Raw genomic sequence first — 18,131 nt, 5'->3', positions numbered from 1 at the left:
ACTGCAAGAGAACTAAAAAATAGTTCAGCCTTCCACACTCTGGCTAGATTCTCCTCTCAAGCCATATCATGGTCAAGATGGAAAGTACCTTTACTTTTACATTGTATAAGGTTAAGGTGTACAACATAATGATTTTATATGTGTGTATTGTAAAATAATTGCCATAAGTTTAGTTAACATTCATCACCTCATCTAGTTACACTTTTTTCCCCTGTGATGAGCTTTTTAAAAAAAGATGTTATTTATTTTTTTGAGAGAGAATGAAGGAGGTGGGGAGAGGGAGAGGGAGAAGCAGGCTCCCTGGGACCCTGGGAACCCTGGGATCATGACCTGAGCCTAAGGCAGACGAGTAACCAACTGAGCCACCCAGGCGCCCCCTTGTGATGAGAACTTTTAAGATCTGCTCTCTTAGAAAATTTCAAATATACATTATTAATTATAGTCATCATATTGCACATTTCCTCCCCAGAACTTAACTATCTTATAACTAGAAATTTGTGCCTTTTGCCACCTTACCAAATTCCTCCACCCTTATACACCTCCACCCCTTTGTATCATTTAGCATAATTCCCTCAAGGTCCATCCACATTGTCACAAATGACAAGATTTTGATTCGGGGGTCTCTTTGGCTCAGTGGTCAGGATACAGACACTTCAAAGCGTCTGTGATTTCCCATAGACTTCTAATATTCCTTGGCATCTCAGAATGCTGAAATCAGGTTGCCATATACAATGCCCCATACAGAGTCTCTTGCAGAAATACTACTGAATTTCTTTCTTATAAGGTATTTTCCAGGTACTTAGGCAAGAAATGCAAATGATAGAGGAAAAATGTTTAAAATGAGCTTAAGAATCTTCAATATATAGAATGCAGTCACCAACTACTCTTAATATCCATGGAACACTACATAAGAGAAGAGCTTAATAATTAGGAAAGGATATTTTAGTTAATGTTATATCAGTTTACATATGCATCTTTCAAGAACTTTCAAATATAACATCTTATAAGATTCATCCCTACATCAAAGTAGGATGGAAGATCTTTATCATTCTGTATTTACAGCCAATGACTATGGTGTTCAGGAAGACTGGATCTTGCATCACACAGCTTGTACACAGCAGATCCATGACAAGACCAAACTACTGATGCTTGTCCTGGGGCTCTTTATGCTCCACCAAAAACTGCCTTTCCACATTGGGAAATACATTTTTTTATTATTATGTTAATCACCATACATTACATCATTACTTTTTGATGTAGTGTTCCATGATTCATTGTTTTCATATAACACCCAGTGCTCCATGCAGAACGTGCCCTTGTTAATACCCATCACCAGGCTAACCCATCCCCCCACCTCCCTCCCCTCTGAACCCTCAGTTTGTTTTTCAGAGTCCATAGTCTCTCATGGTTCATCTCCCCCTCCGATTTGGGAAATACATTTTTTAAAAATAAAGGCTACTGTGAAGAAGATATACAAATGACAAGCACATGAAAAGATGCTCCACACCATATGTCATCGAGGAAATGCAAATGAAAACAATAATGAGATACCACCCAACATCAGAATGGCCAAAATCCAGAACATTGATGATACCAAGTGCTAGCAAGGATGTAGAGCAATAGGAACTCTCCTTTACTGCTGGTGGGAATGCAAAATGGCACAGCTTCGCAGTTTCTTACAAAACTTAACATACCTTATGATCCAGCAGTCACACTCCTTGGTATTTATCCAAAGGAATTAAAAAGTTATATCCACACAAGACCTGCACAAGGATGTTTATACTAGCTTGATTCATAATTGCCAAAACTTGGAAGCAATCAAGATGTCCTTCAGTAGTTGAGTGGATAAATAAACTGTGGTACATCTAGTCAGCAGATGTATTATTATGTATTAGGTATTATTCAGCACTGACAAGAAATGAGCTATCAGGCCATTAAAAGGCATGGAGGAGCCTTAATGCACATTATGAAGTGAAAGAAGCCAAACTAAAAAGGCTACGTACTATATGGTTCCATCTATATGACATTCTGAAAAACACAAAACCATGAAGATAATAAAAAAGATCAGTGGTTGCCAATGAGGGGTGGGGATGGTGGCATTAAGAGGCAAAGCACAGAGGATTTTTAGGGCACTGAAAATACTCTGTATGATATTATAATGATAGAGACACATCATTATACATTTGTCCAAACCCATATAATTTACAACACCAAGAGTGAACCTTATGGTAAACTATGGACTTTGGGTGATTATGATATGTCGATGTAGGTTCATCCTTGGTTGAAAAAAAATGTGCCATTCTGATGAGTAATGTTGATAATGAGAGAGGCTATGCATATGTGGGGACAGGTAGTATATGGGGAATCTCTCTACCTTCCTCGCAATTTTTTTTTTGTAAACCTAATACTCTAAAAAGCTAAAGTCTTTTTTTTTTAAATGAAGGCTACTAAAAACTGAAATCACTTCCAAAGATAACTATTAGAAATTCCTTTAGTAGAGTACTTTAAATGCAGCTGATTGCTGAAGGCAGAGAACTAAATTAGATATCACATAGTATTAATACCCTAGAATCCTAATGCTATCGCTACAAGAAAAATCTATGTTCTCTATGGAAAGTCATCCAGTTAATTAATTAGTTGGGTTAAGAGAAACATAAAAGACCACATGGTGCAATGGAAAGTGCTAACTAAACCAAAAGTTCTGGCATATAGTCCTGGATTACTCACTAAATAGGTGTGTAAACCTAAACACATCATGTTATTTTTGTAGTCACAGTTTTCCTGAGCTACAAAATTCATAAGAAATGGTGGCATAATCTGTAGGATCCCTTCTGGCTCTAAGAAGCTATGATTCTTCCTCCTGTTTCTATTAATTCAACAAATATTTGCCTTCAGTAGCCTCAACTAATCTGAACTCTGCATTCAAGAAGGAAAAAAGAAAGAAAAGAAGCAGATCTTAATTCTATGTGGTTTTTTTCATTCTTATTTGTGCTTATACTTTGCACCTCATTCAATTGATCATTTAAAAAAAAATTAATGACAATCAGACCCCAGTAACTCAAAATATGTATTCTTCACTGAACTCAGGTCTCAACAGAAATCAACCAGATTTTTTTTCAGATGTCAGGGAATTAAGATCCATGGTCATTTCATTCCCAAGAACCAATGTTTCATCTAACTTCGAATCCTTGTGGATGAGGTCCAAATGCAAAGTCTCTTCCAATGTTAAAGAAGACTCTGTGCTTGGATCAGCTCCATTGAAAGCATGGGGATGATGAGAAACCAGCCCAATTTCAGAATACAACAGAATAAATCAAATTAAGGAACATTCTGTAATATTTAGCCCATTATAGAACACTTTTAATAGGTTCTTTTGGCCATGGAAGAATTTTTTTTCAAAGTCAGTATTCCTTTTAAATTCTAAGTTTCCATTCTAATTGATCTTCATGGTCTTGCCATAGTAATTGCAATATGTCCAAATATATGAAAGACCTAATTTAAAGAATATAGTCTGGGAATGTTTGAAAAACATTTATTGCATATATCAGCACAATATTTGCTTTCAATCATTCAAAATATTCAAAATATTGCAATATGCAATGAAAACCATTTTAATCAGCATATAACAAAAGTATCATTAAAATCTTTTCAGAGTAACCCAACAGATCAGTCTACAATGTAAATATGGAAAAGGAAATGACATTATAAAGCAGGAAAATTAAAGATTAGAAACTGGTGTTGACACTATTTAATAGAGTTCTATTTCCATCTTTCATTTTTAACAGAAAGCGATCCTTTCTAGCTTTTGAGTTAATGCTATGCTTGGCCTTATTCCATTTCCTCTTACTCCCCAACCTCCCACACCACATTTCATTGTGGTCTTTGGTTATGTTGCCCCCCATCCTGAGTCACACCCACATTCACTCAATCTTCTGAGCATTGCTAGAGAAAGCTGGAAATTGTGCCATGTGTTTATTAATTTGTAAGCTCACAGGGTCCTCATGGTTTAAGTTTGCCCCATAATCATGTAGTCTCTTGCTCCCACAGGCTGTTCTCAGAATTCTACCCCTCTAATGTCCTCACTTCTTTCCATAAATGGAACTCTACCTTCCTTTTTTTCCTTGCTACCTCTGTATGACTCAGAGCCACATCTTTTACACAGTCTCAAAGCACATATTCATAGCTTGCTGGACCTCTTGTTCTTCCATCTTATCTCAGAGAAAAAGCTGTACCTCCTCCTTCACAAGGCTAGTCCCCGTTGTAGTCATCTCTGTCCTATAAATCCCGGTATCCTCCTGAACTTTCTGATGCTCTAATGCACATTATTTCCTGTTGCATCTTTAATCTTTTACTCCCTACTGATTTCTTACCTTGTAAATCTGCTCAAATGTCCTAATGGGCTGCTGCACACACACACACCCTTCTTTTTTAACCCTCTTTTTAGTTTGACTCAGTAATTAACGTGTTATCTTCACGCTCTCTTATCTTCTTAAGTCTGATGTGATTTTGGTTGCTACCTTGACTGGATCTTTTTTCTTTCTTTTTTTTTTTTTTTTAAGATTTACTTATTTATTTTGAAAGAGAGAGAGAGAGAGGAGGGGCAGAGGGAGAGAATCTTTCAAGCAGACTCCCTGCTGAGTGAGGAGACCGACACAGGGCTCCATCCCACAACGCATGAGATCAAGACCTGAGCCAAAACCAAGAGTCAGATGCTTAACCAACTGAGCCACCCAGGTGCCCCTGGATCTTTTTCTCAATGGTTACCAGTGACCTTTTAAATACCAAATCCAAAGGTCTTTCTTTCAGTCCTTATTTTCCTAGATTACTTTTATCTTCTTCTAAAATAACTTTCCTCACTTAGTTTCTGTGATTCCACATGGACCTAGTTCTTATTTTACCTTTAAAGTTTTCTTTTAGGGGCACCTGGGTGGCTCAGTCATTAAGTGTCTGCCTTCGGCTCAGGTCGTGATCCCAGGGTCCTGGGATCGAGCCCTGCATCAGGCTCCCTGCTCCACAGGAAGCCTGCTTCTCCCTCTCCCACTCCCCCTGCTTGTGTTCCCTCTCTCACTGTGTCTCTCTCTGTCAAATAAATAAATAAAATCTTTAAAAAAAAATAACGTTTTCTTTTGAATGAAAGTCAGTGGTTTCTCTACTTCTCTTTATTCCCTCCTTGAACATGGACATTCATTTTGTATAACCTTTTTGCTTTTCTCTCAGGAATCTCATCCATTCTCATGACTTAATAGGACACCTCTGCCAAATCTTCAGTCTTAAATTCACTCTTTATCTTTGTTTATCAATTAGATACTTCTTACTGAAAGTCTACAATTACTTCAAACTCTCAATATCTTAAACTAGATCTATATATTTTTTTTGGCAAAACCAGTTTATTCTTTATATATATGTTATTGGAAACATTATTTTCCTATCAACCTAAGGCCAAAGCTTTTGAAGATTTTTTTAAAAGATTTTATTTATTTGAGACACAGAGAGAGAGCATGAGCAGGGGGAGGGGCAGAGAGAGAGGGAGAAGTAGACTACCCACTGAGCAGGGAGCCTGATGTGGGACTCGATCCCAGAACCTAGAGATCATGACCTGAGCCAAAGGCAGATGCTTAATTGACTGAGCCACCCAGGTGCCCCCAAAAGCTTTTGAATCTCGTTCAAAAAAATAATACAATATAGACCAGACTATAAGAGCTTTAAGAGAACTAGATGCAAAGTTCTAAGGATTATGACTGAGAAATTAAATCTGAGCAATTGGGGAAGATTTGGAAGTTTCAAAAGAAAATCTTAGATATTTTATAAGATTGAAGAGCCTAAATCTTATTTCTATGTTTTTTACATAAACAAACAAAAATCCATATAATCTTCTTCCCTGTTTAAAAAAAGCAAGAATTTATTGCTAAATCCTATTAGCTTCCTTTACAATGATTTAGCATTCCCTTCTCTTTCTCTATCAGATAACATATTTGTGATTCTCACATCTGTTTACTCATTTATTCAATAACTTGTCAGTCAGCATTTACTGTGCTGGAGCTTGACTTCTTCTTGGTGCTTTTTAAATATAATAAGTAGATAATTATAATTTTCTCCCAAAGACTTCTATTCCCAGAATTTTCCTTTAAGTGCCATATTAATCCTCCGGAAACATCTCTTCATGCATTCACTACTCTGTTAAAGAGCCTTTTAGTTGGGGCGCCTGGGTGGCTCAGTCATTAAGCATCTGCCTTCAGCTCAGGTCATGGTCCCAGGGTCCTGGGATCGAGCCCCACATCGGGCTCTCTGCTCGGCGAGAAGCCTGCTTCTCCCTCTCCCTCTCCCACTCCCCCTGCTTATGTTCCCTCTCTCGCTGTGTCTCTCTCTGTCAAATAAATAAAATCTTTAAAAAAAAAAAAGGCTTTTTAGTTATCAAGACCAGTCTAACTTCCTTTGTTTCACATCTGACATTCTTAATTTGAATGCTCCACTCTGTCTGCTCAGAGGCCCCTTCCCAACCTTTTTTTTTTCCTTCTGAATTTTTATTTAAATTCTAGTTAGTTAACATATAGTATAATATTGGTTTGGGTGCTCATCATAACAAGTACTTGCCTTAACACCTGTCATCCGTTTAGCCCATCCCCCATCCACCTCCCTCCATCAAGCCTTAGTTTGTTCTCCATTGTTAAGAGTCTTATAGTTTGCTTCTCTTTTTGCCCCTTACCATCTGTTTTGTTTCCTAAATTCCACATGTGAGTGAAATCATATGGTATTTGTCTTTGTCTGATTGACTTATTTCATTTAGCATAATACATTCTAGCTCCATCCATGTCACTGCAAATGTCAAGATTTCATTCTTTTTGATGGCTGAGTAATATTCCAGTGTGTGTGTGTGTGTGTGTGTGTGTGTGTGTGTGTGTGTGTGTATACACATACAACATCTTCTTTATCCATTCTCCAGTTAATAGACATTTGGGCTCTTTCCATAGTTTGGTTATTGTTGATAATGCTGCTGTAAACATCGAGGTGCCTACACCCCTTTGAATCTGTATTGTTGTATCCTTTGGGGTAAATACCTACTAGTGCAATTGCTGGATTGGGGGGGTAGTTCTATATTTAACTTTTTGAGGAACCTCCATACTGTTTTCCAGAGTGGCTGCACCAGTTAGCATTCCCACCAACAGTGTAAGACGGTTCCCCTTTCTCCACATCCTCGCCAACATCTGTCATTTCCTGTGTTGTTAATTTTAGCCATTCTGATCAGTGAGGTGGTATCTCATTGAGGTTTTGATTTGGATTTCCCTGATGATGAGTGATGTGGAGCATCTTTTTATGTGTCTGCTAGCCCTCTGGAATTCTTCTTTGGAAAAATGTTTATTCATGTCTTCTGCCCACTTCTTAACTGAATTACTTATTTTTGGGGTGTTGAGTTTGATAAGTACGCTATAGATTTTGGATACTAGTCCTTTATCAGATATGTCATTTGCAAATATCTTTTCCCATTCCGTAGGCTGCCTTTTAGTTTTGTTGATTGTTTCCTTCACTGCACAGAAACGTTTTATCGTGATGAAGTCCCAATAGTTCATTTTTGCTTTTGTTTCCCTTGTCTCCAGCAATGTGCCTAACCTTCTTTCACATCAAAATACTCCTCTCCCATTTCTCTGTTGTAACCATGCCATATACATTCCAGCCTCTAAGGCATTTCTTCACACTTTTTGCCAAGAATACCCTTCATCATCTCCTCCCCTTTAAATCCCTCTCTTCTTTTTAAGGTCAGGCCAATTTCCACCTCCCCCATTAGGCCATCAACAGGCACCTACCTCAGTCTTCAGTGTCTTCTTTCTCATCTGAACTCTGGTGGCACTATTTTCTTCCTTCCATCAGCAATTTCTACATGATATCCTATATCACTATGTATTTTTTTCACATGTATGAATGCAGTCTACCTTCCTAATTATATTATAAGGCCACAAAGGACAAGTTACTTTTTTGTGTTCCTGACATCTAAAATGGTACTTAAAAACATCAAGCGAACAAAGCAGGGATTAATACTTATAAGTTGACAACCACTTTTTCAATGAAATAAAAATTTTATTTTCTCTCTCTCTCTTTTTTTTTAAGATTTTATTTATTTATTTAATTGACGAGAGAGAGCGAGAGAGGGAACACAAACAGGGGGAGTGGGAGAGGGAGAAGCAGGCATCCCTCCGAACAGGAAGCCTGATGCAGGGCTCGATCCTAGGACCCTGGGACCATGACCTGAGCCAAAAGCTGTCTCTTAACCAACTGAGCCACCCAGGCATCCCTTTATTTTCTCTTATTCCCAAAAGATACCATGGACAGGGGCAACACATTGCAGTATATTTTACAAATCTCTGAAAAGAAAGCATACCTTTGAAGCACAAATGTTGTGCAAGGAGGATTATTTGTAAGCTTCTCTGTAGTGCATACCTCCACTGAATTTAGTGAGTTATGTGCAAAACTCTGTGGTAGGTACTGTGGGAAGGCAAGATAAATGTGATAACCTTCCCCTTAAGGAGCTACAATCTTATAAAGACATGTGCATATGTCCCTATCTTTTAGATCTGGCAGTGACTGGTCTTGTGAGACATACATAGAGTGGCCAAATGATGAAAGTGAAAAAGTCTTCCTAGAGGAATTGGAGACACCTGTGAAGAAATTGGATAGAAGTTGGGAGTTAATTAATTAGTTTTGTTTTAAACATTATTTATTTTGGCTTAAATAAAGCCAAATTAGATAACTAATTAATAAGTTACTTGGTTAATTAAATAACTACCAAAGGTTTTTTGTTTAGTTTTATGCAAAACATTCATGCTCTGGATGTTTTATATTTTAGTAACATATAATATTTAGTCTAATCTTTATGAAATGAATTGGTGTGGGTAATGTTAAGTTTTGAACTTTGAGAATTGTGTAACTTTTCATGGGCTGGAGGAGTGAGAAAATCCAGAAAGATCTGATAGTTTAGCTCCTTACAACATGTACACAAACCACAGATAAAACAACACTGGCAGTTGAGGTAGGAAAAGGGAATAGAGTATAGCATTCAGGATACCAAAAACACATATTTCAAACTACAAAAATCATAAAATGAAGTAAAAGGGATCTTTGAAGGGGAATAGATGAACTTGAAAGCGCTTTAAAAAATAGGAGTGGAATCATTTTTCTTATAATAATAGAAAACACATAGCCATAATTGATATAATGAGTTCTTTGAGTCACAGTTGGAATATTTTGAATATATAAGCCACCTTAGTTCTACTCTTGTTTCCATAAGAAAGCATATAATATGCTTTTTGAATTATAATAGTCTCATATTATATATGGTATTTCTCTTAACATATCAAATTTCAGAAATAGTGCTAGGCTTATGTATCAACCCCTTTTGAAATGTAATTACTTAGTTATTCCTGTGAAAGATCAATGTCAAGGTATGTTTAGTTTTATAGCAAGTTACCTTTGATGACATATTTTGTATTTATATCAAATATTTTTTAAAGGTGTACTTTGTTTCTAAAACAGACATGAAATATTTGTGATAATTTCTGGACTCATTATCTGACACATTTTACAGAGCACTTTCTCTGCTTACTCTGCTGGGCTGTAGAGTCATCCTAACATGAAGCAAGCTTGGCCCCAACCTTAGGTAATTCACAATCTGATGGGGGAGATAAAATTGCAGACAAATAATCAAAATATAGTGATCTAAAAAATTCAGCCTAGGGCATTTAGGGATGCTTCACAGAGGAATTAATATTTTAATAAGATCTTGAGAATATGTAAGAAGGAAAGTGGAAGGCTTCAAAAAGAAGGTGAATTTTGGGTGGGATTTCATAGAATTTGTGTAAGTGGAAGGAGCTTTTATTCCCTCAGAGATGGTGAATAATTTTGCAAGAACTTCAATTTACTAGAAAAAAAAATCTAGATACAAATCTACTAAGCACAAAAAATTATGACATATTTGTCCCAAATCAGAAGCATAAGCAAAGTTTTATGTCAGATTTGCCCGGCTTTAATCTTCTTATGCCACAGCTTCATAGATTCCAATTCTTTAAAACTGAGTGGAAAAATCCAAAGAGTTATCCAGCATTATAAGAAAAATGTATCAGCTCCTAAGAAAGTAAAATGCTGAATCAGTTTCCATAGAGTGAATAGAGATAGCTCTGAATCCCATCACATCTGTAGAGATGTGATAGAGCAGCAAATTGTCAATCTAATTCATGATTTCTCAGTCTTGATGTGATTGACATCAAGGACAAGATAATTCTTTCTTGCGGAAGACTTGTCCTGAGCATTGCAGCATGTTTAGCATTATCCCTGGCCTCTACCCTCTAGATTCCAGTAACACTCCACTCCCCAGTAGTGACAACCAAATATGACTCCAGACATTGACAGATATCCCTTGGGGAACAAAGTCATGTCTGGCTGAAAATCACTGATCTAATCAATATATAATTATGTCTCCCAGAAATGGGGCTCAGAGTAATGACATGGATAAATGAGTGATGAAGATAGCAACAGCACTGCTCACTTCCAAGTGTGTACCTGCCCAGTCCAAATTATTTACACCCATCCTGGGGCCAGTGACACAAGACACACTTTGGGACCTTCACAATCTTTGCCTCAATGGTTCCCTCGGATTTAGAAACAGAAACCCAGTATTTAATCCAGGAAAATATCTTTATAATGCACAATTTATGAAAAGGCCAAAAAAAAAAAAGTCCTGAATTTTTGGCCCACTGAGAATTAATTTAACCAAACTCAAAAGTAGATCAATCAAGGGGAACACTTGAAATACAAGATAGCAGTAAAATGAAACCCATCATCATATCCTAGGAAACCAATAAGTCTTTGAATATGGCAAATGGAAATAAATGTAATGTTCCCAACAGAAGAGAGGTGGGAAGTGAGTTAACCAGCAGGGGCTTGAGAATTTGGCTAAAGAGAATGTCCCACAGGAAAGGAGCTTCTAGGGCTCCCAGCCAGGACCAGTGTTCCCATGGCCTTGGCCGGCTGGCAACCAAAGGGACAGCTGCAGCCCAGGAGGAGCCAGCCTTGCCCTTTGGTCGTTCAATCCACCGTGACAATCTATGAGCACCTTTGGTGCTCCTCTCCCTAGCCTTAAAGCCATACAGTCTGTAAATATCAACATTTTTTAAAAGCTAGAGATGCTAGCTTTTAAGAAGAGTGAAAATGCAGCCTGCTATTATGTGAACTGATCCAACCGCTTTATCCAAGGAGAAAGTTTTCAAAATGGCTTATAGCTGAGATATTACCTTTTTCTTAGTGTTCACCACAAGCAGGAGCCACAGAAGCCAGGTTATTCCAAACAAACCCATTTTTTTTTTTTTCAATCTGAAAAGACAAACTAGAAAAATGTCATGAAAGCAGAAGAACAAAACAGAAGAGTTTTCATTACTGCTGGTGATGTAGGGAATACACTGATGAGTGTTATTTCCCTGCTTAGTGATGGTCTTCTCTTATGAAACACCTTTCTTCTTTGGGTTTATATATTGCTTAATGTGTTTTCTGCTGTTAAGGGTAGAGATTCTAGTCTTACTAGATCACAACCTCCCAGATCAATTTTAAACCAGCATGTGCTCTAGGAAACAGCCCACTCAAGGGCTAATCTCATTCTGTTTTATTTGTTTTCTTGGTTCTACTCATGTTTTTCTCTCCTCTTTACTTGGCAGGAATTGGAGGACTAACGATGTCCCTTTTACCCCCACCCCCACCCCTTTAGAAAAGGAGCTCTTCAATGCAATAAGTCAGTCTAGACAAAGAAAATTAAGGTAATTAGTAGAAAGCTTGCAAATGTGCTGTGTAGGAGGCCCTGTCATTACAGACCCTCACCCAGGCTCCTGTGGTTTGGTGTGTGTACACAATAATAGTTCTGGGTTTCCTCTCTGTAGAGAGGAATAAAATAATTTTGGCTTTCAATTAGAGACATAACTGCAGTTTAGTCAGGGGCATGGAACAGGGTAGCTGACAGCTATGCCAAGCTAATGTCATAAGACATGAAATCCCAGCACATAGCAAGGGATCCTGAGGCATCTGAGTTACCACAGGCCTCATACACAATAAGACACCAAGACTAGCAATTAGGATGCAGACAGAACAAATATTTACATTTTGAGAAAACAAAAGAGGAGGCATCAACAACAGAATGAATCAAAAGCCACAAGACCTCTGATGTGGGCAAGCAAAGTGTCGCTGTCAGTGTGAAGCAGGAAGGCAGAACTGGTTTCCAGTATTTGCAATTCAGAAATCTAGATTACTGGAAAATTTACAATAACATTGCAGTTTAAGATCTCCTCTTCAATCCGTGTTACACGGAGTTTAACATGACGAGTCAATTGCCCTTTTCCTCCTTCTACCTTCTAAAGCCTCCTGTTAGCTCCAAGTCATTTCTTCACCATGTGTGTATGGATTATGTGTTACAGGGAGTCTGAATACATTATTTCAAGAGGTCTTTCAAAGTCCTGGAAGTGCTCAAATACGTTTTAAAGCCATGTATCAATTCATAGATTTATTTTGTCAAAGAGACTGGTGTTCTAAGTGACCGGAGAATGTGGTAAGATCTAATAGAAGAAAATCAGGGCTTTGGGTGGGGGTCCAGGAAAGGAGAGAGATGTTTGGATCCTCCCTTCTCTAGAATTAGGAGACAGATTTTTTTTTCTAAGTACTTTTAGATGGTTCACTCTTGCACACTCATCTGGAGAGGGGGAAAAATTCTGGCTTGCCAGGCAAATACAGAGACTTGTCACCAACAGGAAGACCCTAAGTCAGCCTTTGTTGTAACTGGAGTGAGGCATTTAGTTTTGACTAATTCTGCATGCATCGGCTATTATAAGAAATCCAGAGGGGGTGGTAAATAAGGATGGAATGACTGGGGCCTGGCTAGTGAGGAGAAGCAGCTCAGTGCACATGGCTTGGCTTTGACATGGCAAATGATGCTAACTTTTCCCTTCCAAATGTCTCTAATTCTGAAATTCTATAAGCATGAGATGGTGTCTCAGCCCCTTTTGATCTACATCAACCCATAATGGATGTCTGCCATGTGCTTGGCATCAGTACTTGGGAAAATGACTTTGCTGCCAATTATCTGATACTGTTATTTCATTTCTAAAATGTAATATCTAAAAATTGTTCATTTGAGAGATGTTTCAAAGCACTTTTCGCCAGTGTGCCAAGTTTCAGATTCATTTTGGGAGAGACACACATACACATAGTATTTCAGTGAATTTAATATTTTATAAATGGGTAATATTAATTGAGTATATGCTAGCTACCAAACTCTGTTCTAAAAAGTCTTTATGTGTCCTTAATACAGATGTAGATGGAAGAATAATTCAATGATTCCATACTCTTATAAACTTTTTCCCAGGCTACTGAAGCTAAGGAAGTTACTTTATGTTAGTTCTAATTTAATGGATTGACATTGTTAGGGGAATAATAAATCAAGAAAGAGCTAAGAAAAAGCATTCTCAAGAGGATAAAAAATCTCTTTTTATCAAGAGAGTCAGGACAGAGCCACAGACCTTGCCATCTGGGGACACATGAAGCCTGAACCCCCGGAACATTTTATGTTAGTTTATAGGTAGTAAGAGTAACTAAATTTAAGGTCAGTGCAGCCAAGAAATTTTACTTTCTAGACAATCCTACTTCAACTTTTTCCTCTATTTATTGAGTTTTATTAGTTTTAAGTTCTATTGTTTCAAATAAATGAAATCTATTGAGGTTTAATGTTTCTTTAGTTTTAATAAGACAGATTTCAGTCTTTTTATTGGAGAAGGTACAGTCTGTCCATCATTTCAGGACTTAATGTCTGACACAAAGTTCTATAGAACATTATGGAAGTTACTGCATGAAGCATGGGTATTTTGCAGAACTTATATTGTTGATGCTTTTCCATTTTTATAATAGATTAATACACCCTCACTTTTTCTAGAGGTTACTGAACTCTTTCTGTTGTTTCCTTGGACATTAGCTCCCTTCTTCCTGTCCTGCAGTGCTGTTTCCTGCATTTACCATGCTTCTTAAGCTTTCATCTCATGTCCACAGCCATGTTCACTTAGTAGACAGCTTCAGAGAATGGAGAGGCCACCAGACATGAATCTCCTCATCTTTAGAACTTACCTCCCTCCACAACTCACCATTCTTTTCTCCTTACTTCCCATCTTAGAGAATGCATCTAATCTTGTCCAGTATTCTCTTTCTTTCCTCTATTTTCCCACTCCATTTTTTGTTCTCAATTTAAAATATTCAAATAGCTTTCATTTAAAATTTAACTCTAAAAAAGAGCAAAGAAGGGGCGCCTGGGTGGCTCAGTTGGTTAAGCGACTGCCGTCGGCTCAGGTCATGATCCTGGAGTCCCTGGATCGAGTCCCGCATCGGACTCTCTGCTCGGCAGGGAGCCTGCTTCTCCCTCTGACCCTCCCCCCTCTCATGTGCTCTCTCTCTCTCTCTCATTCTCTCTGTCTCAAATAAATAAATAAAATCTTTAAAAAAAAAAGAGCAAAGAAGGAAAGGAGAAAGGAAGGATGGAGGAAGGCTATAATTTCTAAGGTCTGTTCTAGTTTCTAGAAGAAAAAAATCTATATTTATTTTCTCTCCCACAGCATAACCAAAACTGCTTTAACTAAGGTATCTACTTTGTTAGGAATTAACTGGTCATTTCCATCGTATTTTCTCTAACATGCTGTGGCAGTACATTTTGCTCAGCACTCAGCTGTTTGGTACTCTTGTCTTTCTTGGATTCTGAGCCCTCCTCCTTCCAAACTGCTCCATCGCCCCCTTGAAGGAATGGTACCCTCTGCACATCCCAAATATTTTTCTCCAAGGTTCAACATTTATCTCTTTTAAACCTAACATTACTCCTGGAAGATCTTATCCTCATGCACATAACTACAGATGGCTTCCGGATCTACAACCCCAGCTGGAATTTTCTCTTCTACTTGAAACCCATATTTTCAATTTCATACTAGGAAAAATTACCATAATCCCCTCCTGGATTGAGAAAATTAAATTGCTCAAGCACAAGCATCAACTTCTCACCCTTCTTCATACCAATGTACCAATTTACTCTTCCATCTAATATTTTCTCTGGTGTCAAAGGCAAATTACCCATTGATCAATTGAAGGTCAGCACATCTACTGTGCACTTGGCTGAATGCCCCTTTCTTCTCATTTCATTACAGACCTTGCTCCAGGATTCATTATAGTCTCTAACTAGATGATCTATGACTATTATGATTTAAACCTCATGCTCCCTGCTACTTTTTACCTTTCAGCTTTAAAAATATATGTACTTCTAATCTAGCCAAATAAATAAATGGATAAATAATAAATTACCTCTCTGGAGCTGCCTTTCTTTTAACCACTCTAATTGAGATTTGGTCTTTTGTTTTCTCTTCTTTTTGTTTTTGTTTTAAAATCAATAAATTTTCATTTGAGGAATTTCACATGTGATTCCTTCTATCACCTTATTTCTTTAAAAGTCTAAGTCATAATCTTCAAGATAGCCCTTTTAAAAAGAACTTTTACTCAATCCCCAGTTGTCATTGTAAGTCAGCCCACGGTTCTTTTGGTAGTTGGGCTTCTTTGATCTCTACTTGAATATGGATATACTTCAAAAATTCTCCATCTGTAGTCTTTAAGATCCAATTTCTTCAAGCAATTTACTTTAGTGCCCCAGAAGTCAAATTATAGGAAGTATATTGTTTGCTATTTTGGCAAATAATCTAAAATATATTATTCCTTAAATGTTTCTAATATTGAAAAGTCTTGTCACATCCACTCTTTACTCATGAGCCTAGCAAAAAATGTTACAGGTCTCATTGTCACCACTGCAATAAACTTACTGTGATGGAAGCATAACCTGTGTCTCAGTGTAGCCACTTTTGCCTTCCCTTCTTGATCATTTTTCTTGAAAGACTAGTATGTACTGGCAGCCAGGCTAGGCAGCAGCCCCACCCACCCTTGCACCATGGATGTGACCCCAAGATAGCAAATACATGTGTGCAGCCCACACAGGGATGACCCTTGAGAACTAGCTCTATTAGTCAGAGGGAATTGTGTTTTGAGCTCCACATGACATCTCCTACAAAAGACCACTCCTTCAAAACTGGGAGAGGTAGTTGATTTGCTTAATACAGAGAGTCAGGCAAAGTGAGGAGATGAGGAATACATTCCAAACAAAAGAGCAAAGCAAAACATCAGAATAAAAGACATTAATGAAATTGGAATAAGCAATCTATGATAAAGTTCAAAGCAATGGTCATAAAGATACTCATCAAACTCAGGAGAGAGTTGGATGGATGGATGGATAGATGAATACAATGAGACAGAAAATATAAGAAAGATCCAAACAGAAGTTACAGAGCTGAAGAATCATCAACGGAACTGAAAAATACAGTAAAGGGTTCAACAGCAGACTGGATAAAGCTGAAGATCAGATTAGTGACCTGGAAAACAAAGTAATAGAACTCACCCAACAGAACTCACAGCAACAAAAGGAAAAAAAAAATTAAAGAATGAAGATAAGTTAAAGGAGTCTCTGGGACAACATCAAGTGGAATAGCATTTGCATTAGGGTCCCAGAAAGAGAACAGAAAGAGAAAAACTAGAAAACTTATTTGAAGAAATAATGACTAAAAAATTCCCTAATCTTGGGGAGGAAACAGATATAGAGATCCAGGAAGCACAGAGGGTCCAAAATAAAATGAACCCAAAGAGAGCCACACCAAGACACATTGTAATTAAGAAGGTAAAAGGTAAAGATAAAGAGAGAATCTTAAAAGCAGTAAGATAAAAACAACATAATACATACAAGAAAAACCCCACCAGGCTATCAGCAGATTTCTCAGCAGAAATCTTTCTTTGCAAGCCAAAAAAGAGTGACACAATATATGTAAAGTGCTGAAAGAAAAAAACTTCCAACCAAGAATTTTCTACCGACTAAGATTATCATTCATAATTGAAGGTGAGATTAAGAGTTTTTTAGATAAGCAAAAGCTAAAGCAGTTCATGAACACTAAATCTCCTTATAAGAAATATTAAAGGGACCTCTCTAAACTGAAAAGAAATGACACTAATTAATAACAGAAAACATACAGAAGTAAAAATCTCACCGGAAAAGGTAAATATATAATAAAGGTAGTGGATCAATCACTTTTTTTTTAGATGCACATGTATTGATTCTCCCTATTGATTCTTTTTTTTTATTATGTTATGTTAATCACCATACATTACATCATTACTTTTTGATGTAGTGTTCCATGATTCATTGTTTGCGTATAACACCCAGTGCTCTATTCAGTATGTGCCCTCTTTAATACCCATCACCAGGCTAACTCATCCCCGCACCCCTCTCCCCTCTAGAACCCTCAGTTTGTTTCTCAGAGTCCATAGTCTCTCATGGTTCGTCTCCCCCTCTGATAAACATTGGGGAGGGTATGTGCTATGGTGAGTGCTGTGAATTGTGTAAGACTGCTGAATCACAGACCTGTACCTCTGAAAAAATAATACATTATATGTTAAAAAGAAAAGAAGAATATAGCAGGAAAGGAAAAGTGGATCAATCACTTTTTTTAAATTTATTTTTATTTTTTATTTATTTATTTGAGAGAGAGAGAGAGAAACAGCATGAGAGGGGATAGGGTCAGAGGGAGAAGCAGGCTCCCCGCTGAGCCAGGAGCCCGATGTGGGACTCGATCCCAGGACTCCGGGATCATGACCTGAGCCGAAGGCAGTCGCTTAACCAACTGAGCCACCCAGGTGCCCAAGGATCAATCACTTTTAAAGCAACTATTTTAATCTTCATAGTAAAATAGTAAGAATAGTAAAATTAACTAAAACTACAATAATTAATTGAAAGATGAATAAAAGAAGAAAATGTAAAGTGTGACATTGAAAATGCAAAACATGCATTCATTTATCTGGACACTTGCTTCCACATCTTGGCTATTATAAATAATGCTGCAATAAACATAAGGGTGCTTATATCTTTTTTAATTAGTGTTTTTATTTTCTTTGAGTAAATACCCACTAGTAGAATTATTGGATCAGATGGTAATTCTATTTTTAATTTTTTGAGGAAACTCCATATTTTTTTCCACAGTGGTTGCACA

At 37.4% G+C, this 18,131-nt stretch overlaps 1 protein-coding gene and 1 pseudogene across 4 annotated transcripts in view; one reads left to right on the top strand and one right to left on the bottom strand.

The window, feature by feature from the left end:
• Positions 1-18,131, top strand: part of GREM2 (gremlin 2, DAN family BMP antagonist) — a 106,759-nt gene that overhangs the window by 50,133 nt on the left and 38,495 nt on the right. The gene's annotated exons all lie outside the window — the stretch shown is intronic.
• Positions 15,823-15,938, bottom strand: LOC118014613 (annotated as a pseudogene).

This window comes from Mirounga leonina, unplaced genomic scaffold, assembly GCF_011800145.1.
Source record: "Mirounga leonina isolate KUSES-001 unplaced genomic scaffold, KU_Mleo_1.0 Mir_154, whole genome shotgun sequence".
NCBI lineage: Eukaryota > Metazoa > Chordata > Mammalia > Carnivora > Phocidae > Mirounga > Mirounga leonina.
The sequence above is the reverse complement of the archived record's forward strand: the minus strand, read 5'-3'. Positions and strand labels throughout refer to the sequence as shown.